This window comes from Sebastes umbrosus, chromosome 19, assembly GCF_015220745.1.
Source record: "Sebastes umbrosus isolate fSebUmb1 chromosome 19, fSebUmb1.pri, whole genome shotgun sequence".
Taxonomy (NCBI): domain Eukaryota; kingdom Metazoa; phylum Chordata; class Actinopteri; order Perciformes; family Sebastidae; genus Sebastes; species Sebastes umbrosus.
This window is the reverse complement of record NC_051287.1, coordinates 22,267,799-22,293,331: the sequence shown is the minus strand read 5'-3', so window position 1 is coordinate 22,293,331 and position 25,533 is coordinate 22,267,799. Positions and strand designations below refer to the sequence as shown.

General features: G+C 37.9%; 1 long non-coding RNA gene across 2 annotated transcripts in view; it reads right to left on the bottom strand.

The window, feature by feature from the left end:
- LOC119477724 overlaps positions 1 to 19,089 on the bottom strand; it is a 31,230-nt gene extending 12,141 nt beyond the window's left edge. Inside the window, exons 1-5 of one of the 2 annotated variants that reach the window (XR_005204295.1) lie at positions 18,992 to 19,089; positions 15,948 to 16,038; positions 13,382 to 13,478; positions 12,594 to 12,636; positions 3,932 to 4,055 (exon numbers count right to left, since the gene is read on the bottom strand). This is a non-coding gene — a long non-coding RNA (uncharacterized LOC119477724). Of the gene's footprint in view, positions 1 to 3,931; positions 4,056 to 12,593; positions 12,637 to 13,381; positions 13,479 to 15,947; positions 16,039 to 18,991 lie in introns of those variants that run through there. The other variant, XR_005204296.1, reaches the window with a different exon arrangement.
- Positions 19,090 to 25,533: the final 6,444 nt, after the last annotated feature.

The window sequence follows — 25,533 nt, the reverse complement described above, 5'->3', positions numbered from 1 at the left end:
CACAGCAGTGTCCAATTTGAAGCCCTGACCTGCCTGTGTAGTTCGGTCCAGGTTGAGAGAGTGAGAAAAAACAACACACAGTGGCTAAAAAGGGAAACAGGAAGTTAGATACAATAGAGGAGACCTTTGATCCATGATGAGGGGGAAGACTTCCCCTCTGGGTGCAAACTATTAATGTGAAAGTGACTCTGCCCATTGCACATTTGTTACAGCAAATAATGGGCCTAAAATTAGCACACAATGGCAGGCAGACGGGCGACACTTGCACCCAGCCATGCGCAGGAAGGGAGCGGGAGGTAATTGTATAAAAATGAGTGATTTGTAGGGGTCGGGGCTGGTTAGGAGCGCCGGCCGGTCGGCATCTAAGGGCAGAAAAGGAGAGGGAAGATAGAAGTTGAGACGACATTGCGAGCATTGCATGCATGTTACTGTAGCTGTGTAAAACCAGTAGGTGTGCAAATCTGTTGCTGCTTAAAGTGTGTTTGTGAACCCCTAAAGGAATTCAGCTGCTTAAGTATCCGTTATAGGTTCACAATCCATGCCTGCCAGCAACAGACTGTGTACCTGTGCTTGTACAAGTTTTTATATTTGTGCATCTTTTGCCAAACAGAGGGTCATGGCCTTAGGTAGCGGCTATTCTCACAGCAACATTGTGAATATTGAATGTCCGCTGTGTGTCTTTAGCAGATAAACATTTATATCTGTGCAAAGTTAATTTTCAAGCCACCGTATGTTTAATTATGTCCCCCTGTTTTCTAGGAAGAACATCAGAACATCCAGGCAACTGGATGAAGGATGAGAGGAAGCCGACAACAAGTTCCAGTTGGACAAAAGCCTAAGCAGTGAACTGTCAGAGTAATTTGACACTGTAATATTACAGGTGAGGTCACTCATTTCTCAAGAACAGTTTGGAGACCAGTAAACCTCCTTTTAAAGAGCAGGGACACAATCCTGACACAATCTGCTCACCACCAGTACACCGCAGTGGTTAGGGTTAGTGCTAGACTTTGTCTAGTTGAAAGATAAGCTCTGAAAGCCCTCAGAACCCGTGTTCTTCTAACGTAAACAGCATTACAAAACCCTGATGGAAAGCGGATTTGATTTGCAAAGGTTTTACAAGGCCAAATGGAGAAGGAGAGGGTGCAAGGGAAAGCGAGTGAGAGAGAGAAAGTGGCCTGTTGTGCATTAACTTTTTTGGACAGCAGAGAGTTTTTCCCAGGTGCTGAGGGATTCCAGAGATGCTGATGGGAAAGTGTGTTATTTTGTGCTTGTGTCTGTGTGTGTGTGTACACATGTGCATTATTCAATCATTTATCACTGTAACTTAGAGAACATCGTTGAAAGAGAGGTCATAATACATGTGAAATGATACAAATACCCGCCTTTACCACCACTTGTTCCTCCTTTTTAGTTTTAAGAGACTAGCCGGCAGCGAGGATTATAAGATCTAATTTCCAGTGAGCACTAGTTAATGAAAATGGCTATATATGGATGCACGGAAATATGCATGTATACACAAACGCACCAGCTGAATTACCAGAACACAAGATGGGCGAAGATACTGGAAGTTGTTTGTTTATGGTTGTTATAAAAGTCATAAAAGTTGCGGTGTATGAAGCCAAGAAGCTGCAGTGCTATGTAAGTTCCAGTCTGCTGCAGCTGAGAAAAGGCCCTGAGGTAGACGAGCCCCAACTGAGGACACTTTCTATGACCTCCTGTAATGAGAACGGCAAAGTATGTGGTGCAGTTTGGTTGTGGAAGCAGACAATAGGGTCTGCTGGGGATCATAGCCTGTGCCGGACTGATTAGGAAGAAAGCAGATATTCATTGTTACATGCTCATGGGTGTATCACTATTAACCGGCCACTATTTACTGGCAAGAGTATAAAAAGGGGAGTTTTTTCCCTCACAGTTTTGGCATCAGCTTGTCTTTCTTGTTTTTGTGATGATCAGAAACGGGGCACAGATGCTCTCCAACAGCGGTCTGCTTTGGAAAAGAAATGGCACAAATGCAAGGGTGTAATTTACAGGGGGGGGGGGCAGAGGACAGGTCCTGTCCACTTTTTTAGTAGGCAGTATGGAACCCCTCTACTTTTTACAGTCCGAAAACTGTAATATTAAAAAATAAAATAAAACAGGAGAAACTGCAAGCACCACGTGGAAACAGCGCCCGCTCAAGCTCCAAGTCCCCTTCCTACCCCTCCTCCCCTCTACTCTTGAGCTGTCATTCAAAGCGATTCAAACAGCTAGACAGTTTTAGCAATGTCCATACTCCCCAAACAGACATCTTTTCAAAAAAAGAATGTGAGTGATGTCTTCAGACACAATGTGCATGTGCATACTGATAACATTTCTAAGTATTATAAAATATACTGGGGAAAAAAAGTTCGGAAACTTGTGTTTGGTGGATTATTTCTCTGTTGTTACAATGCTAATTGGCATTGTATTTTATATGGTTGGAAAGCCTGTTATTTACCTTCACAATGATGTCCAACTTGTAAGGATCATGCATTTGTGGGATGAGCAGCACAGCTGATTATGTGGGTAGCGCCCAAGAAAAATTTGCCGAAATGCTCTGCCAATGGTAAACAGTGTATTCTCCTGTTGATATTGACTCTTGTTTTGAGTTGTTTGGTGGATTGGATGATTTAACTCTCTATCAGTAACAAGGAACAAACAAGACATACTGGCAATTTTACACTTTATTCATTTAATACACCGTCAGGAGCCTCAGTAGCGGTGGAAGACCCATAGGCAGCCACAACAGCCTGGCACCTCCTCCTCATGCTGGTCACCAACCTGGTCACATGTTGCTGTGGGATGGCGTTCCATTCCTCAACCTTGTCTGGACTCTTGGCAGGCCGTTCCATTCTCTCTACTCCCACATTGTGGAGGTAGTCTGTGATAACCCTGGCTCTGTGGGGGCGAGCATTGTCATCTTGGAGGATGAAGTTAGGTCCCAGATTGTGGAGATATGGGATCGCCACTGGCTGCAGAATCTCATCCCGATATCTCACTGTATTGAGATGGCCTTCAATGATGACAAGCCTTGTTTTGCCAGTGAGGGAGATGCCCCCCCTACACCATAACACTGCCCCCACCAAAAGCTGTTACTCCATCGGTGCAACAATCAGCATAGCGTTCTCTGCGTCGTCTCCATACTTTGACCCTGTGGTCCAACTTTGGCAGACAGAACCTGGACTCATCACTGAACATGACATTCCCCCACATGTTCAGGTTCCATTGTCTGTGTTGTCGACACCAGCGCAAACGGGCCTGACGGTGAAGGGCAGTCATTGCAGGCTTCCTGGTAGTCTTATGAGAATACACTGTTTACCATTGGCAGAGCATTTTGGTACATTTTTCTTGGGCGCTCCCCACATAATCAGCTGTGCTGCTCATCCCACAAATGCATGATCCTTACAAGTTGGACATCATTGCGAAGGTAAATAAACAGGCTTTCCAACGATGTAAAATACAATGCCAATTAGCATTGTAACAACAGAGAAATAATCCACCAAACACAAGTTTCCGAACTTTTTTTCCCCAGTTTATATATTTTTTGAATAATACACCCATAGAGATTTTAGAAAGGTGACGGTCAAAAGTGTTGCTTTGGCAAAAAAAAGAATTGTATGATTTAGAATTAATCATTTTAAAAATGTTGACGGGCCCAAAATTAATGTTTTGTTTATCTCTGTGGAAAATATCCAATGTTTGGGTCCCATTTCGACCACAGGCTTTTGAGATCATAGTATAACAACAATATTCATAGTAAGATCATGTTGGAATATTTATCACTGTAAACGGCTTCAAGCTAGCTAGCTAGCTATAGAAAATGGCATTGTTGAATTGCTTTAATTTAAAAAAATTTTAGTTATTTAAAAATGAGCAGTCAGTTCTCCACTGCCCCTCAACACATTCATGAAAGTTTTTTAAAATTTTTTGGAAATCATTTATTGTGTCTGTAACTCAGCAGGAACAGCCGCTCCCACCTGTCCTTTATGAACCTGCTTCACAAGATGTCAGAGGGACGAGATGTAAAAGGAGAGAAGCTGGAGGAAAACAACAGAAAGAACAAGAGTTTCTTGCGAAATATGAGGTCAGTTAGAAGCTGAACGGCCACACAAACAAACACAAACACACTGTTGCTGCATCCGTTGCTTGCTGGCTTACAGCTAACTTATGCTAATGTCTTAGGCTGTTTGGGGCGAATAAAATAACGACCCAGCGCTCAAATTCACCCAAATTATGCAAGGTAAAAAAATAAAGATTATTGTGAGAAGGAACATGGCGTTTTATATCGCTTTTGTTATACTCTTCTTACTGTTTAAGGTAATCAATCACTGTGTACATGTAACATGTTCAGCATCCGTTTTATTATTTATGGCACAGTTTTATTTTACAGCACATGATGGTCCTATTTCTGTCATTGCCTCACTTTACCAACTGCTTAAATAGTGTAATGTTTCTTTTGTAAACAGAATTATCTCCTTTTAGGGGGTGGAAGTATACTAGTAATGGCATATCAGTTTACTCAGTGATTTAAAGATATGTGGATGTATATTAATAGTTTCTACTGTGGCTAATTAAACCCCCTTTGGTCTGTAACCCATATTTCATTATAGCATTGTGATTACTATTATTATTACTGGAATAATTCTGGACCATATTACACACAACATGCCATGTTGGTAGACATAAATGATAAGTTAAGTTACCCACGCTGTGCATAAATTGCACATATTGGAGAAGTCTGAGTTTGTGCCAATGACTAAAAACTAAATCGGATCAAAATCACATCCACTCCTCTCCAATAAGATGTTCTACCACTCAAGGGACAACATTGTGACTGATTATATATAGATTAATGGCTTATTGAACTATTCCACCACTGCATCTGGCAGGAACAGTTGGAAACAAATGGTGTGTGTGTCTTTAGTCTTGAGGCAATTCATAGGCTACAACTATTGTCAGCATATCTGTTATTTTTTAAAATTCTCTTGCAAAAATCTATTATTTTAGTGTTTCTTAAAAACAGACTTTCATACAAGCTTGTATTAAAACTGTTAATTAACATCATAGTTCAACTTGAAGTGAATGCAACTTAAACTTCTGATGACTTTCTCTCTGATTGGCCGTCACCTGGCATGTCATATGCAGACTGACACGGATGTGGGAAGGAGAATGTGGTAGAGGAATGGATGCAGATCTCCCTAGGAATCCCACACAGAGAGATAAAAAGATGTTTTGGTGTGTCTTTGAAAACTCTGTCACAGTATTGCACTGCGGTCACGCCATCTACATTTCAGAGAGCCACGCTCAGTCGCGCTATCTCATGATCTCAACACATCGCTTTTTTTTTTGTTTTGGCACCGTTGGTGACTTAATGGTGCGTTCAGGTGCACCACATAAACTCTGAAAACTCGGATGGCCTCAAAGGTTGTGTAACCCCCTGAGACCGACCGACTGTCTTTCAGAGGCTGTAGCAGGTTCAGTTTTAGAGCTAGAGTGAAGGATACAGTAATCATAAGAAACTAAACCTAAGGAATCCATTGGTACCATGTCATGCTAGCTTGTCGGGAAGGAGGTTAAATAACGCTCCAAATTTAGTTCTAAATTTTGGTGAAGAAAAACTGGCATGGCCATTTTCCTTGACCTCTGACCTCAAGATATGTGAATTAAAATGGGTTCTATTGGTTCCCACGAGTCTCCACTTCACGGACATGCCTTCTTTATGATAATCACATGCCGTTTTGGACAACAAACATGCAGTTTTTTCAAGGGGTCTATGGTGGATCTCAGAGGGTTAAAATGGGAAAGTTTCTTAAGTTTTTTCTTTGTTGAAATACATTTGTCATTATTTTCTTGCTCTTCAATACAGTATTTTTGAATGATTATATCCTAAAATCATAACAATATTATGAGAAAACTCAAGATTCAACATTTTTATTTCTTGAATCTTGATTTCTCATAATATTGAAATTTATAGAATTGAATGTATGAATAACGAACACCATGTTCGAACATAAGGATGCTCATAAGTGTACGTGGTACCAGAGCACCCTAGGCCGAAGGTCGATGATCGATTTTGTGATCGTATCGTCTGATCTGAGGCTGCATGTGTGGGAGGAGTTTGGAGTAGTCATGGAGAAGGACTTTCGGTCGGCAACAAGGTGCTTCTTGAAAACTGTCCAGCACCTCAGGAGGGGGAAACGGGAAACCATCCAAGCTGTGTACAGTAAGGATGGGACACTGTTGACCTCAACTGAGGAGGTAATCGTGCGGTGGAAGGAGCACTTTGAGGAACTCCTGAATCCGACTAATATGCCCTCTATTGTAGAGGCAGAGCTGGAAGAGGCCATGGTTCTCAGCAGGAAATCGATTGCCTACTCCAGGTAGGGAATGAGTCCTTACCCCAAGTGAACGAGTTCAAGTACCTCGGGGTCTTGTTCGCGAGTGAGGGGACTATGGAACGTGAGATCGGCCGGAGAATCGGAGCAGTGGTGGCGGTATTGCATTCGCTTTACCGCGCCGTTGTGACGAAAAGAGAGCTGAGCCTGAAGGCAAAGCTCTCGATCTACCGGTCATTCTTTGTTCCTACTCTCACCTATGGTCATGAGGGCTGGATCATGACAGAAAGAACTAGATCGCGGGTACAAGTGGCCGAAATGGGTTTTCTCAGGAGGGTGGCTGGCGTCTCCCTTAGAGATAGGGTGAGAAGCTCAGTCATCCGTGAGGGATTCGGAGTAGAGCCGCTACTCCTTTGTGTTGAAAGGAGCCAGCTGAGGTGGTTCGGGCATCTAGTAAGGATGCCCCCTGGGCGCCTCCCTTGGGAGGTGTTCCAGGAACGACCAGCTGGGAGGAGACCATGGGGAAGACCCAGGACTAGGTGGAGAGATTATATCTCCGCACTGGCCTGGGAACGCCTCGGATCCCCCAGTCAGAGCTGGTTAATGTGGCCCGGGAAAGGGAAGTTTGGGGTCCCCTGCTGGAGCTGTTGCCCCCGCGACCCGACCCCGGAAAAGCGGTTGAAGATGAGTGAGAGTGAGTGAGTGAGAATTGAATGTGCATTTGATATCAATTTACCATCTAAATATTTGAAATAAATCGGCAGTAATTCAACAAGAAAGTCATGACAGGAGTAGCTGGGGACCTGTTGTACATGTTGCGTTTATAGTAAAGGCACAAGAGCAACACACAAGGCAAAGGCAGGAATAGAATTAACAAGTCTTTACTAAGCCAAATAGACAGATCAAAACCAGGTTATCCCAAAGCGAGCTAAAAGTACAGGATCAGAGCATCCAAGAAAAAAACAGGGCAGGCAAGCGGGAGTAACGGGTACAGACTCAGATAATCATACGTAAAGCACTGGGACAAATTGGCAAACACTGACTGATAACATATTGTAGGCTATATAAAATATCAACAAGTTGGGGGGTGAGCCTGGCGGGCAGGTGGGTGATAGACTGAATGTGGAGATGAAGCGGAACATATGGGTAGCCGGAAACAGATATAATTCTCTTATCAACATGGGATCGGGCAAATATTCTTGCTTTATGCAAATGTATGTATATATTTATTATTTGAAATCAATTAACAACACTAACCAATGACAAATGTTATCCAGAAACCCTCACAGGTACTGTATTTAGCATAAAAATATGCTCAAATCATAACATGGCAAACTGCAGCCCAACAGGCAACAACAGCTGTCAGTGTGTCAGTGTGCTGACTTGACTATGACTTGCCCCAAACTGCATGTGATTATCATAAAGTGGGCATGTCTGTAAAGGGGAGACTCGTGGGTACCCATAGAAACCATTTTCAGGTCAAGGGACGCCTTTGAAAATGGCCATGCCCGTTTTTCCTCGCCAAAACTCCTCGCAAGTTTTGGAGCGTTATTTAACATTCTTCACGACAAGCTGGTATGACAGGGTTGGTACCAATGGATTCCTTACATTTTGCAGTTTCATATGATGCCAGTATCTTCACTCTAGCTTTAAAACCCGGTAAAGAAATTAATGGTGTTAAAACAAATCTGCATTAAAGTGTTATTGCTTTAACTTTGTCAGCCCTACTAATTGTTGAAAATGCTGTGGTAAAACATCTTGAAAATCATCACAGAGGCACCTGTTGTACAAGAGTACTGTAATAACTGATCACAATTTGGTAAGAATTTTTTTTTTAATCTAGCCAACCTATGTAGAAATTAATGGAATATTGTTGATTATGATTTTAGGATATAATCATTAAAAATGCTGTATTGAAAGAACACGAAAGTAATGACAAATGTTTGTATTTCACCAAAGGAAAAAAACAAGAAACATTACCGTTTTGAACATCTATCTTTCTACCTATGTCCATGAAACCCAGGTTTCTAGTACATTCGTTAGTTAGTGCGTTGCAAGATGGTACATTGAAAACTTCACTGCAGAAGGTTATGTGTTCATGTAGGACAACACCACTCACGATAAGAAGCTGATTGAGAAAATATGTTGTCGGGGCTAGGGATGCACCAATACCGATACCGGTATCTGGTCCGATACTGTGCTCATGTACTCGTACTCGTACTTGCAAAACGGCTCAGATACAACGGCACCGATACCACCTTACGGCAGCGTGACGTTAACCTCCCGTCACCATCTTTTCGAGTTTTCAGAGTTTATGTGGGGAAAATTCATGAAATTATAGGATATGGTTTGTAGACATGGACATTGAGACATCATTCAGTGTGATTTACACTTCCCGAGAATATCATTGTCTCTGATGTCCAGAACTTCAGAATACCTGAAGCTGAATTTACAGCCCATTTAAGGAGCTCATTTGTCTTCTTTGTTGGTTCTCAGAGAAAAGATACGAGTTGTTGGGTGAGGAGCAGCAGACTGGATGGAGACGAGGACATCAAGGTGAGGAGAGGTGGACCTGAAAAACCCTACCCTATTGATATGACTTTTATATTTGAATGATTGTGTGTCGGTAAAGTGTTTTTTCATCAGAAGCTGCTCAGCCGCCTCCGAGACGAGATCGATGCTGGATGAACTCGCAGAGTAAGGAAACACCAGTAATGCAAAATATTCTCTTGATAATTTGATTATTGTTTCAGATTTATTTAGATTATTTGTTTTTCAAAGATATTTATCCTGCATTTTACCCTTTTTTTTTATTGATAGTAGATGGTGTAAAATTGAACCAGGGGAATTACATATGTGATGAAACAACTTGACTACCTGAACATGCATGTTTTATTATTTTTGAGTTGTATTTTATTTTATTATTTGTTACCTTTTTACCAAATTAATGGACAGACTGACAGTGAAGGTGTCCATTTAATCATTTTGAGTCATTTTATGACTTAAAGGGCCTTAAATGTAAGTACATTTGAACCCCTTGTCATCATAACACAAGGCACATTGTGATTACATGATCAGATTATCAATGTACTACCCAATATACCTACCTTTGTTTTTGTTGTACATGGTTTTGATCTATTTTTCATGAAACATGTTGGTGTAAATGTCTCTGTTTCCTGTCCAGACTACTGAATGGACAAAGGGACTTGAAGGGCCTAGAAGAGATGAGAAATGGAGCGCGTGGAACAAACATTTGGTAACTATAAAATCAACTAGTAGTTGTAGTAATAGTTGAAATTATTGTTGTTGTCGTAGTTGTAGGAGTAGTAGTAGTAGTAGTAATTGTTGTTGTAGTAGCTGTAGTAGTAACACATGGTATAGTATGTCAAAAAAATCCATAAAAAAATCATAGTATGGTATGTGGAAAAAAAATAAAAGTCATAGTATAGTATGTCGAAAAAAATAAAAAATAGTATAATATGTCGAAAAATAGTCATTGTATAGTATGTCGAAAAAATAAAAAAGTCAGTATAGTAAGTAAAAAAAAGTCATAGTATATGTCGAAAAAATACAAATATAGTAAAGTGTGTCAAAAAAAGTCAGTATGTCTAAAAAAAAGTCGTATAGTATGTCGCAAAAATAATAAAGTAGTCATAGTAAAGTATGTTGTAGAAAAATCATAGTATAGTCTGTCGAAAAAATTAAAAAAGTTATCGTGTATATATGTGGAAAAAATAATAAAGTGGTCATAGTAAAGTATGTCAAAGAAAAGTCATATTATAGTATGTTGAAATAATTTGAAGTTATAGTATAGCATGTCGAAAAAAAGTCATAGTATGTCGAAAAAAAAAATTATAGTCTGTTGAAAAAATAAAAAAGTAATAGTATAAAATGTCGATAAAAAATTCATAGTATAGTATGTCGAAAAATAGTCATAGTATAGTATGTTCAATAAGAAGGGGAAAAAAACAGTTTAATATGTTGAAAAAAATGTCATAGTATATCATATCGCTTTACATAAAACATCGAGACAAAGTGCAAAAGAAACACACAAAAGGACATTTAAATACAATTTTATTAACAGTCATTGAATATCCAAGAAAATAGAAAATAAAAACATGCTGAAATAGAATCAAACAGGCATAAAATACAAGAATAAATTTTATAGTGCATTGTAAGAAGTTATTTAATAAAGCAGAAAACAGAAAAGTCTTTAGCCTTGATTTAAATGAAGTAAGTTTGTTCCAGATATATGTAGCATAAAATCTAAATGCTTAGTCTCCATGTTTAGTTTGACTCCAGGGACAGAAAGCAGTCCTATCGCAGACGACTTGAGATTTGTGGATGGTACATAATGTAGTACAGGAACAGACAGGTATTTTGGCCCTAAACTATTTAGTGCTTTATAAACCAACAGTAATATTTTGAAATAAATTCTTTGATAGACAGGAAGCCAGTATAAAGGCCTCAGAACTAGAGTGATGTTGTCCACTTTCTTGGTGTTAGTGAGGACTCGAGCAGCAGCGTTCTGAATCAGCTGCAGCTGTCTAATCGTTTTTGTTTTTTTCGGGAGACCTGTAAAGACAGATAAAAGAGTTATAGTATAGCATGCCTTAAAAAATATTACACTGAAGTAGATCATAAAAAAAGTCATGGTATAGTATGTTGAAAAAAAACATAGAGAAAATAAAGAGTCATGGTATAGTATGCTATAAAAGGTCATAGTATATAGCATGTTGAAAAAATAAAAGAAAGTCATAGTATAATGTTGAAAAAAATAAAACTCATAGTATAAAAAAAATCAAGAATCTTAATATAGTATGTGGAAGTAAGTCAGAGTATGTTGAATTAATAAAAAAAGTCATAGTATGTGGAAAAACAAAATCATATTATAGTATGTGCAAAAAAATAAAGAAAGTCACAGTATAGTATGTTGGGAAAAATAAAAAAACATTGTCCGAAAAGTCATAGTATAATATGTTTAAAAAATATGAAAGTCATATCATGAAAAAAATCATATGTTTAAAAAAATTAAAAAGTCATAGTATATATAGTATGGAAAAAAAATACAAAAAAAAGTCAGTGTATATATAGTATGTGGAAAAAAAAATAAGTCATAGTAGTATGTTGAAAAAATAAAAAGTCATAGTTTATTATGTTGGTAGTAGGAGTAGTTGGTACAGATGTATTTGAATGTGATGCAAATTCTTATGTGGCCCTTCTCTTTTTTCTCCTCAGACAAGTGCAGAGTTTCTGGCCAAAACCCGAGTTTCTTCCCTCACTTCGTGTATGTACTCAGTGGCCCTGTTCAGACCTGGTATTATCATGCGTCCTCAGTGATCGGATCACAAGTGGACAGCTTTAAGTACGTCTGTTCACACCTGGCATTAGAATGCGTCTCCACATGCGTCTCGAGTGGCCACTTGTGATCCGATCTCATTTCCACACTGTGACGTAATATTACATGAATGTCCGTATTAATATCCTACATATTTGTGAATTCTGGTACATTGTATTAACATCCAAATAAAAGGTTATTGTACCGGCTGGCACCGCTGCTTTTGCCAGACAACAGCGGGGTACATACAGTAGCTCCAGAGAGCCGGGGATGGGGGAGAACAGGCGTATGGACGGTCGAGCTTCAGCTCCGTGCAAAGCAGCGGAACAAAAACACCGACACATCTCCGACAGTATGATAATAATGCACTTCGCGTCCCTAGTCTGATAGTCTGTAGATATGTAGCCTATAAACAAGTTATATTTTAATAAAATACAGTTGTACCAACAGGATACAGTAGAGCACAGAGGCCATTTCCATGCTGACAAGCGCCCGTGTCTGCCTGTTTATTCACCTGAGGAGCGCAGTGATCCCGTGGATCCAACGTGACATCAGAGTAGGCGGTCCTTAATGTGGCCCAGGTGACATTCACGTACACACTGCTAAAAGAATGTGGCCATATGTGGCCCAGATCACCTCTGAATGTGGTTTGAAAGATCCGATCTCAATGCGTCTTGAGTGTGTTCACACCTGTACTTAAAGCTGTCCACTTGTGATCCGATCACTGTGGATGCATGTTAATACCAGGTCTGAACAGGGCCAGAGAGGCCAGGGTCATGTCTGCTGCATTTTCAATAAAAAATTCATCTGTTCTGACTGCACCTTGGCCCTTTAATATATAATAAAAACAATCTCTCTGTCTTGTTTCTATTCAATTGATTTTTATAACTTTATTAACTCACCACTGGATGACGGGGGCTGTTACAGCTTGAAATCATAGGAACTCTACAAAGAAAAATATTTCAGACTTCAGTTGAACAAGATATGCTTATAGACTTAAAGGCTTATAGAACATCACTGTCTGTCAGGGCGCTTTCACGAGCCAACATTTAGATCATTTTTAATCCTACTCTGGTGAGGACCAAAACTACCAGTCTGAGACCGCTTGCAATCGGTTGTCTCGTTGTCACGGTTTCCAAGCAAATCAAAACGCAGCCTGCCTGTGCGGGCATTTGAGATGTTAGTCTGCGATTCCCTGCATAGAAGTGACAGCTCTTGAGACAAAAAAGATAAATTCTCTCATTCTTACACGCCCCTCAGCAAATACATGTTTTTATTTGGTCCACTTTCATTTGTGCACTGTGAAACCAAACCAGATAAAATAGAAATCAAACCAAAAGTATCAATTTCACTCTGATACAGACTATGGCTTGTGAAAGCGCTCTTAGATGAACATGAAACTCTGAATTAAATCCTCAGCACAAAACGATCAGACAATTTTGCTTTAAGTCAACTACAAGTCTCAGAGAGCTTCAAACTATAAATTAAAGATTCAATTTGAGCTTTGTAGAGACTGCTGGATAAATTCACAATTTTGATTCAGTTCACTTGGGATTATTTTTGGACCAATCTAGCAGCTGTAGTGAGTTTTGGCTCTCATTACAGTAAAGTAGTCTTGTTTTAGCCAGCAACAGCTAAAGTCAACTAAAGTCTTACATTGTGAATGAGAGATAGTTCATCCTCTGTTTACCTTAACAGTGGGTGATGGGAACCAATGGCTGAGAGGTTAGAAGGTCAGTGACTCAATCCAAGAACATGACATGGATGTGAAAGATCTCCTTACGCATCTGGGGAGAAAAGAAGAGGAGGATGACATAACATTTTGCATCACATTCACATAAATGTTCTGCTTGCCAATTTAGGGAGCCAGGATATGACTGAGGGCCGCACTGCATACTATACCATGACTTACTTTTTCATGGTATACTACATGACATTTTTATGACATGATATTTGTTATGGACTACTGCACTATACTATGAATTTTTATCAAATACTATATTTTTGTGCCTGACTTTTTAGCATACATATTTAACATACACATTTTTTTGACATACTATTTTATTACATTTTTATGGCACACTATGATATACATATATTATTACTTTTTTCATGGCATACTATGATATTTTATGGCATACTATTAAACTATATAGACATTTTTTTCATGACATGAAGTTTTTATTACATACTGTATTATTTTTTTGGCATACTATACTATGTAATGTTTTGACATACTATATAAATTTGTATAGCAATCTATACTATAACATTTTTTTATTATATATTTTTTTCCTAATATGAAGTTTTTATTACATATTACATTATTTTTTGTGACATACTATGATATTTTTAATGATTTTTGCCTTGACATAGTATATAATGACATTATTACATACTATGCCATACTATATTATATTTTTTTAAACTTTATTGCCATTAATACAAATTAACAGGCAATTAATCATCACAAAACAAAACCGCCTTGAGACTAGGCCTCACCTGACATTTGTTTTTTACATTTTTATGACATACTATATTATATTGTTATGACATATTCTATGCATACTATACTATGACATTTTAAAGTTTAAGTTCTTATGGCATATTATACCATATTTTTATGCCTATGACTTTTTTATGACATTTGTGAAACAAAAATCCATACTATATGACATTTTTAGCACACTGATATCAAGTTTTATTGCATACTATTTTTTTATGACATAATATATTATGCAAGTTTTCACAACATTTTTATGGCACACTACACTGATATTTTTGTGAAAATTGTATGGAATAATATACTAACATTTTCTATAGCATACTATACTATGATATATTATATTTAAAAAGTTTTCATGGCATATGATATTTTTAAGGCATATCATACTATTACTATTACATACTATAGTCATTTTTATGGCATACTACTGACATTTTTTGACAAACTATATTATTTATTCTTTTACAACATATACTATGATTTTTTTATGATTTTTTCATGACATACTACCCTATGACATTTTTAATGGCATGCTATACTATGACATTTTTATGGCGTACTATTTTATTAATTTTTAGGGCATACTATACAATTATATTTTATTACTTTTTTCATGACATAATATAAAGTTTTTATTACATATTATATTATTATTTTTGTGACACTATGGCATTTATTATGACTTTTTTCTTGACATAGTTTGACATTTCTATTATGACATACTATTATTATTTTTTTAATAGATAGTATATTATGATATTTTTTACATTTTTATGGCAAACTATACTATATTTTTATGACTCATGGCATTGTATACTTTGACTGTTGAATGAAATTTTTTTGCATACCATACTATGTCATTTTAAAGTTTTAACGTTTAAGTTCTAATGGCATACTATATGATATTTTTAAGCCTATGACTTTTTACAGCACACAATACTATGAATTTTATGACATACCATGACATTTTAAGGCATATCATACTATGACTTATGAGTAATTACTTTTTCATGACATACTATACCATTAATAATAAGTTTTCATTAAAAATTTCTTTTATGGCTTATATGCTTCTATGTCATTTTTATGACTTTTAGGGCATACTATACTATGATATTTTTTATAACTTTTTTATGACATTCTATACTATGACATTTTAACGACATTTGGCTTGAGTTTTTTTTATGGCTTACTATACTATGATATTTTCAATGACATTTTTATGACATACTATACTACATTTTTATGGCATACTTTGTGATTTTTAAAGACATTTTTATGACAATACAGTTATTGTAATTTTATATTTTTCAGGACTTTTTTAAACATTTTTGTCATACTATACAATGACATCTTTTATGATATACTATATTATTTTTAATGACATACTATAATTCATTATTCATTTTTATGGCATACTATATTGTCTTGTTATGGCATACTATACTATGACATTTTTTATGGTATACTATACTGTGATATTTTACACTTTTGTGGAATATACTATATACTATTATACTACTATATACTATTAATATATTTTCTGATATACTATATTATGGCGTTTCTTATGACATACTATGACATTATTGATGACATCTGTTATTTTTTTATTTTATAGTATACTATGATATTTTTTATGCTATTTTTCATGACATACTATATTATGCCATTTTTATGGCACACTATACCTACTGAAACAATAATCAAAGTATCAAGACAATATTTTGTTTTACTGGTGTTTCCTTACTCTGAGTTCGTCCAGCATCCTCTGCTTGTCTTAAAACTTGTCTCAGAGCTGCTTCTGATGAGCCTCCCTGTTGTTCTTCAGCTGCTTTTCTCTGAGAACCAACAAAAGACAAGACAAATGAGCTCATACAAAAATAATCCCTCTCAGTCATCACTTATGACCCACAACAAGTGTGTGACGGTATCTGTATCTACAGAGAGCCTCTATCTGTATTTTCTCTTTTCCTCTCATTTTGCTGTGTTCGGGACTCTTCTGGGTGTCAGTAAAGAGCGTTCGGGTCCCACGTGTGGGTGTAATCCATATAAATATGTAATAATGGTGGAGAATGTCCCTCTGGCCATGACCACTTAAAATCAGTCATACACTGTAAATAATTCTCTAACACCAAAATATCCACTGCTGCTGTTATAATTCTCGTTAATGCACACATTTTTGTAATATGTACATATCATCTGTCACTGCCAATATAAATCCTACACGCTGTACATACAGTATATAGACATGTATGTACATAATCATCCAGCCCATGTATATCCATCAGAAGAAAGATAAAAAACCTCTCACCACTGCTTCTATTCAATGTCCGACACAAACAGACCTCTGGCCTCGCCTTTTATTACTTGATCAAAATGAATTTGTGTGTATAAAAACATCTGGTCACACAACACACTATTTTGTAACGAAGCACATTTAAGAAGCAGTCACGCACATTTGATCGGTAATTAGAGCTGCACTGTTATTGTCCTTGTTTTTTTTTTAAGGGAATTCTGCTGATACAGACACCAGCTCAGAGCGAGACTATACAGCCGGTGAGCTGTTCATGACCTGCTTTAATCTTCATTAGTTGACTCCACCCTTCTGGTTATCACTACAGTTTATGTTTTGACCGCTTGCTCCCACCAGCAGCAAAGTTATAAGTGCCTGCTCCTGCGGGATCCCAATGCTGCCCTCTAAAGCAGAGCGCTGCACACACATGGCCCCGCTGAAAACACTGTCAGTCTTAAAGTAGGCTACCGGTACTAATACAATTTGGTATCTTATCATTTTAACGGCAGGTTATTGCTATACCTGTCTAGTATCGGTATACCGGATAATCGTGCAACACTAGCGGCCAGGCATGGTAGAGGCAGCCTACTTTCATGAACGCTTGGGATTGGTACCGCAGTGAAGCCAGGCGCTTACCGTCTAACTCAGCCTTTTATCCGTTTTTTTTCCACACTACCTGGCAACTTGATTGCTGATGCAACAGAAATACCATGATATCAATGTCGTTGCACTATTGACTCACAATATGGATTGGGAAAAAAATCAATTCCCTATGTATCGCGATTTTTTTTATTACGATTTTGAAATCAATTTTTTAATGCCAGAATCTATTTATTTGCTTCGAGTCTATGAGGAGGTAGAAGGAAGTTACCGCTTTTATTGTTGTAGTCTGAGTAATGTGACGTCATATCTGTTCTGTATCCGTCAACCAAAACAAACCGCCGCTGGCCACAACAAGGAAGTAAAAAACAGCGGGTCCACGTGGATATGAGCTGCACTCTCACATGTTAAATCCAAAGTGGTAAACACTATACGTACAGTAAAGTATGGAAACACTTTGGGTTTCACACATTGCCAGGAAAAGCAGAGCTAGACATCACGGCTAAAGCTGCATGCTAACTCTGTCATGGACAGGAAACGTTATCGTATTGTGATAATCGTCAATCACATCTCTATGGTCAAATCGGCCGACACTACAACTGTAGCGCACCCATATACTGACATGTTAAATGCATTCAAACGGCCCCGATGGAGCTGACCATGGACGTCTAAAGAGAACAAAGCCAACGGGGAGAGCTAGCGACGGACTTGGCGAAGTTAGCGGAAGTATACATGTGTGACTATGTCCGGCTTTCGAAATAAGGTGTTAACAAAGGGAACTGTATATACAAAATACATATATGGAAATAACAGATTGGATTATATTAACCAGAAGTATAAAACATTATATGTCACTTATAAATTAAAAACAAAATACATACCAGTAATTTGTGAGGGAACTGTCTATTCTTTGATTTTTGGGTTGCTGGAAAAAAAATTAATAAATAATGTCTGACAATGACTGATATATTTGACTTCAGGACATCTCTGACTACATACATGCTGAAAATCAAACATTTTACGGTATTAATTTAGATATTTTTCACATTAAAAGTCCCTAGATGATTCAACTTTTTCTCATGGTCTAGTGTTAAAAAGGTTAACAAAAATCGCAATAAATCATGATATCGAATCGCAATACATAAAAATCACTATACACATTGAATCGGCACCCAAGTATGGTGAAGGTATCGAATCGGGAGATAGGTGTATCATCCCAGCCCTACTCACAGGCCTTGTTAGAAGTGGGAACCAAACGTCAGATATCTTCCACAGAGATACACGAACATTAATTTTGGACCCCTCAAAACATTTTAAATGATTAGTTCACAATCATAATCTTTTTTTTTTAGGGAAATAGATACTTTTATTCGGCAACTTTCTAAAACCTCTGTGGATCTATTTGTTTTAATTATTCGTCTACATAAAAATGTTATCAAAAAGACCTTTAACCTACAGTTCAAATAAATTGCTTTGGAATACATTTAAATTGAATGCAAAATTGCAATACACATTTTATGCAAAAAGAGCTCCGTTATTGGAATTATATCAGTATTGGCAGATATCCAAATTCAGGTATCGGAATCAAATCTGAATAAAAGTGGATTGGTGCATCTTTAGTAACATATTATACCTTTAAATGGGTTGTAATGTCAGCTTCAGGTATTCTGAAGTTCAGGACATCAGAGATAATAATAATCTCGGGAAGTGTAAATCACAGTGAATGATGCGTGAATGTCCACGTATATTACAGACCATATATATCCTATTATTTCATGAATTTTCAAGAAGTTCATGATGAAGCTAAAGAGGTCACTGAATTTAAAATATTTTGCATGCTTTCAATATTCAACAACATTAAACACAAGGGCAGCTGGTAATGACAAAAAATATCCTACCTCAGAGCTTCAGCGCAGAGAAGATGTTCTCTCAATTGGTCTGTATGACGTTCCTCTTCTTCCCAGATGTCATCCATTGAGGCCGCATATCTAAAAGTGTGACAAATAAAAGCACCTGTCTTAACATGCAACACAACTGACCGTTGCTCTTCAAAAACCTATTAATAAAGTATAAATCCCCAAATAACCAATGAAATAAGGAATAATCCCACAGCATTATTCAAAATCATATTCAACATTAATTATAATTTGTTTTACCTCAGACGGATATCATTGTTTGTTGTGAGTAGAGGTGGTGAGTGTGTGTACAGTAGTGCGGCAGCAGAACTGTCCCGAAGCTTCGAATACCTTCAAATATTTCTCACCGAAGCTTCAACGCCCCAAAAATGGTATTCCGGAGAGCCCTACGGAGAATACTGTTTAGCTGTAAAATGAGAAAGTTTGCTCCAGCTGGTATTTCCTCAACTGATCTCAACGTGGCTGCCAGTTCACAAACTTTCATCAGTGTAATTATACAGTTACACTGACAGCAAAGTCGTCACTCATGACAAAACACAAATTGCTGTCGGTTGAAAGTTGCACTCTACCTATATTTTGTTCACACTAGTAAAGCTGTCTGAATCTGGTCCAAACCTTCCTGCTGCAACAGATCAATACGCCTACACACAAGACAGGATACTGTGTAAATTATGATGGGAAACCAGAGAGGTTGTGCTGCAGCGGATGCAGCGATCGTTAATCAGACATTTCTTTTTTATGGGAAAATTAAACCTGCAGTAGGCAAAATATTTTTGGCATCATTGGGCAAAAATTCCATAATAACCTTTCAGCATATTGTAATTCAAGTGTTCTGAGAGATAACTAGACTTCTGCACCTCCTCAACTGATCTCAACATGGCGGCTGGATCACATACTTTCTTATTTTACAGCTAAACAGTACACTACAAGATGTTTCTGAAATATTTGAGGCGAGAAATAGGCATTACAGTAACAGAAAAATGTATTAATATTTAATCAGTGATGCCTAATTTGACGTTTGATCGGAGTTTACGAGTGATTGACAGATGCACAGAGGCTCCAGCTCGGCTCTGATTGGTTGTTTTCCTCCGGTCTGTGAAATCTCACAGATGCCTTTAGGAGCACCAGAGGACACCGAGACCTGATTTTTTTTTTCATATTACCTGTCTCATGCACTACTGTCAGGATATAGTACCCGTTTTATAAAAATAACTTTTGTAAATCATATTTGCTCCATTTCTACCCACTGCTGCTTTAATTCTGATCGTGTAGTTACACTTTCAATGTCCCTTTAAAAGCTACATACACTACCCACCAGCTGCAATTTTATATTTTATGAATTAATATTGAATTAAAAATGTCAACATGAACATACAAAAAATATACACTATAAAATGAAAAGTCGAAATTGGCAATACAAAATAAATTTACATGACAAAATAACAAAGGGAGAGCTCACATACCATATCAGAACAGCATCTTCACGTGACACCGCGTCACTACATGCACACCTGCAAGGAGAACACAGACCACATGAGAGACCTAGAGGTAAACTAGCTGTACACTGAAATAAATATCATGACAACAAAGCACAACATGTGTGACCAGTACAGAGTAAGTTCTGCGCCTCTATTCAGCGTTTTAACACGTTTTCACTCACTATAACGGGAGCACTAGTCGTACCTCACCTGCGCACGCTACAGTCAAGCCGACTGACCTACAGGAAGTGACATCACCAAAAGGTCAAAGGTCAAACAATTAAAAAAATAAAAGTTCCATAGAGGAATAAACACAGAATAATACATCCATGATATACACAGAATATGTAGAGGAAAAACAATAAAATGTGAACAGAAACGGATTATTGTTGAAATATAAACATGTCACATGAATACATCGGTTACATCTGGAACGGTGCATTAAAATGAAGCAATAATATAGTTGATTTATTTATTTTACTTTTTTCCCCACATTTCTTTATTGTAGAAATCATTCATTTCAATGTGTGACAATATGACAAAACAGAACATTAGGCATCATACTGATATACAGGTACAAGGTATTGAAGTCGGAATGTATCGTGATTTTTTAAATTAAAATTTTGAAATCAATTTTTTTAATGCCAGAATCGATTTATTTGCTTCGAGTCTATGTGGAGGTAGAAGGAAGTTACCACTTTTATTGTTGTAGTCTGAGTAACGTGACGTCTGAGTAACGTGAGTGTGGAAATGAGAATAACTTTTGAGAATTTTAAAAATCTGTATAAAATCTTTAAAAGTGATAACAATATCTATTATAGTGGAGCCTGGAGTGTCTAGTTTACAGTACACATTGTAAGAGGAGATACATTTTTGAAATCTTGAGCTCCATGGGGTTTAATGGAGCAATAAAAACAGTTTATTTTTGCATACTTTGTTACATTTTAACATGAAAAAATGCATTTTACTCACTTTAAACATTTTTTCTTTACTGCAGCACCTTTATTGTTTTTTTGTACAGTTTCCTAATCAATGTGATGGCCTGAACTGTGCTAACATACCATATACTGTATTACCTTAAATAAAAGTAACTTTGTTTTTAAAAGGTGTCTGTGTGAAATTTCTGCCTATGACAACTTTGAATTTAAAAGCCTCTAGGCTCTAATTTTATAATAAATACATATTTTGATATTCATATTGCTTTGAGGTGTAGGAAAGATAGATATATACTGTAGATAGATAGATAGATAGATAGATGGATAGACGGATAGACGGATAGATAGATAGATAGATAGAACATTTTGAATGCTGAGACAGAGACACGGTGGGAGAAAGAGAGGTGGAGGAAAATAGTGTCCCCAGCTGGTTTTGGCTATCTAATAAACATGTAAACACTCTGCGTTCTCTACCTCATTAGGTGATTGCAGAGGCCGCTTGCTCTCCATAAATCAGGGCCCAGGTTATCAAGGCCTCTGATCTTAACTGTAGTGGGCGCCCAGCTGTCTACAGCCGCACTGACTAGGAACAGCAGGGTCGGAGGAATCCAATTCCCCACCTCTCCCACCTTTCTCATTTTGCAAATAAAAGAGGAGATATGCTCGTAAGTGTGCGAGTACACATGCTAACCGGTCATCAAATGCAAGGTATGTTGTTTGTTGGACTAGAATGCTTTCGGAAAACTGACAATATAATCGTCTCCTTCACAAATGTCAGGTGATGGTGAGGTCTGACTTCATCGCAATGGTGAGAAAAACATAATCTCCAGAGAGCGAGCTTGACTGAAAGATGAAAAAGTTAAAAGAATGAAAAACGGCTGTGTGAGTTTGACTTCAACCGCCTCTCATACCGTCATAAAGGTTACTACTTGCCAGGTTCAAGCACAGTATCACTCTCTTATTCCCTAATGTAAAACACACTCTGGCTGTGTGCTAGCCAGCCTACTAAACGTTACAGAGCTTACTGTCCATGGCTTTCTCTAGGCATCATCAAAACTATCCAGAGCTTGAGTTTCCTCTGAACTTTTCTTAGTTGGCTGATTATTCCCTGTTGTAAATCTAACAAGTGTTAATTTAAAACAATATTGTCAATATAATAATTAAATCAGTCAAGTGCAGCATTCACACAGTGGTCCCCACTGAAGCTAAACTAATTAGATTTACATTATGGATAATGGTCTGAAAATAATTCCAGATTGGTTTGCAAATTGCCTGTAATTAAGAGTTGTAAAGTCTTTATTGCCACCATGCAAATAAAAAGAGTGTGACATTGTCACAGTTCTTTGAGAGCCTTGGCCGCAAATCTAATGTCAAAATCTCCACAGCTAATTGAATTATTGAATTATGTCAAGTGAACAGAGACAATAATAACGAAGGAAATCACAATGTGCAAATGATAAATCACAAAATAAAAGTTCCAATGGAAAGCACAGGCGTGATAAATAGCCAGCATGCGTGTTGATGCTATTTGAATTATCTATAATTTACCAATCTCCTTATACTGTACATATTGAACAGCCGGGCATGTTGACTGCAAGACAGGCCAGCGGGAGGTGGAAGTGTTGAAAGTTGGCGAGGATGTCGTGGTCCTCCTCGGAGCTTGAAATCTGTTTAAGAGCTGTAGATCCCTTTTGGCCCGCTTTGGGTTGAAAGCCTCCCTCTGTGGACTTAAAATTCAGGACTCGGGTTTCCAGGCGAGGGGTGCGGAATGAACCTTTCCCTAAGTTGAGCCCATGGGACCTTGTCATTAGCCGATGCAGTAACAGGTGGATGGGAACGGTTGCAATGACGGAGCCATTCCATTGGACGTTTAGTTAGAGGGCAGAGGAAGCCTTACTGCTAAGCATGAAGCCTGCATGGTTGCAGCTGCAGTGAGGAGACAAGCCGCTGGTTTATCCTCTTTAATTTGATATAGAATTAAAATGTGACGCCAAATCCCAGCAATCTTTTGGTTCATATCGAAACAGCAACCAAAGGGAGACTGCTGTGTCAGCAGCTCCCAGAATTTCCGTCCACTGCATTTTATTAACACCTGGGTGGAGTTCTTATTGAAATCAGAGCACTATAACTTAGCCACCATAAGTTTACAAGGATAAAGTCAGCATGAACTTGGACAAAATGAATGAAACCACAAAAGACTAAAAGTATTACAGTGAATGAGGTATTTAGGACTGAGTTTAAACAAAAGACACAATTTCTTTATACTTGGTGATGCATATCAGCCATTACATTGACATCAACTGCATTGATATTCAGGAGCCTAAGTCAACTATTTCAACAGACTCATGACAGCAGGACCAACCCGATCTCATGAGAAGGCATATAAATAGCAAGACAGTACAAGTACATTCCGCGTGTCATGAGAACGTATTTTAGCCTTTTTATGTGTCATTTTTACACCACGCAAAAAAATACGGCAACAAAACCACTTAGTTAAGATTAGGAAAAACGTCATGGTTGGGCTTAAAATAAGTACATAAACTTAGTAAAATACATACAGAAACAACGTAACAAGTACGGAAAACACTAAAAAACGGGTCACAAACGTAACTTACAAAATAACTCAACAACACTTTGGGACACAAACACCAGTCTCCTGGAAATTCCTGTGTTCCCAGCACATATTCACACATGCAATTTGAAAGGGAGGACCCACAATAAATCACAGTGTGCTGAAAGTTTCCCTCAACATTCACGCACGTCACACAGCGCTGACCACCCAAATCAGTGGAGGTGTTTTCACTCGCAGCGCTACATTTGGTCGTGCTGTTGTGTCATGTCAAAAGAGGCAAGGGCTCGGGAATGAGGCAGTAGGTGTGACGTTGACTCGCCATGAGCTGGCTATCAAAAAGCAGCAGGTGGCTGAGATGCTGTGATCAACTTTAATTTAATAATTTTGCAATTTGCAAGTGTTGGCAAAGACACAACATAACCTTTTTTTTCTAATTGGATTTGCAAGTGCAACATGCATGAAAGCTGGAACATACAAAAGCAAAGTGCGGCAGCAGTTATTTGCTCAGTATACCTCAGATTTACCCTTTAAGTGCCCTGAGATTTGTTTAGATAAGGAATGGCATTCACTTCACTTTCCCTAACAGCATTTCCTATGCAATAATAACATTATTCATACCACTGACCCTCTGGTCAAAAGTCTGTTTGCTGTTATAAACAGATATGTGCATTTAAAAGCATATGTGCATGCCAGGAATCTAATACAGAATGGAAAATCCATTATGTTACAAGTGTGTAAAACATGTACATTTTTATTCATAGGTGAGTCCAAAGCTGCAGCACAGACACATTTATCAGTTAAGAGCTATCAAGAGAGATGAAAAAAGGCCCCAAATGCACACAAAGAGCATTATGGGTATCTCATGAATTCCTTATGATCTTTGTTACAGCTGATTCTGTCAGTGCTATAAAATCTTCTATAAAACTTTACTCTTTATACTGAACTATGCTTTGCTATCTTTTATATCACATGACAAAAAAAATAAAAATAAAGTTCTCTTTCTCTAACACACACTCAGACATACGTAAAGTTTTTAGTCAGTTTGGAACAACTGCTATGACTACAGCTACCCTCGTGATGGCAATGCTGATATTGAACTGAATCCAGTAACATAGTTTCATTATGTGCTTGATGCCTGAGCACAGCTGTCGGGCCCGATGGAAAATGAAGAGTTTGATTGTAATCTGGGGCTTCTGTCATTACTCGCCTAATGCTGTAAAGTGTTGTAGAAAAGACGAGAAGGAGAGGAGAGGAGAGGAGAGGAGAGGAGAGGAGAGGAGAGGAGAGGAGAGAAGAGAAGAGTTCACAGTTCAGCAGAGAGCGAGCCAGATGAGCCACTCTTGGTGTGATTAGTGGAGCCGATGGAGGTGAAGCTAACAGCTATTGACAGGCCAGGCAGGCCACGGCTACTCTTCACCTCTAATCAGCCTTAGCCTTTAATCAAGTCCGATCCCGGGACACAACCTCCAAACTACTGATGAACGGCACTATTGGATTACCTCATGACCTGGATATGGGCTGCGCCGAAACTTCTGCATC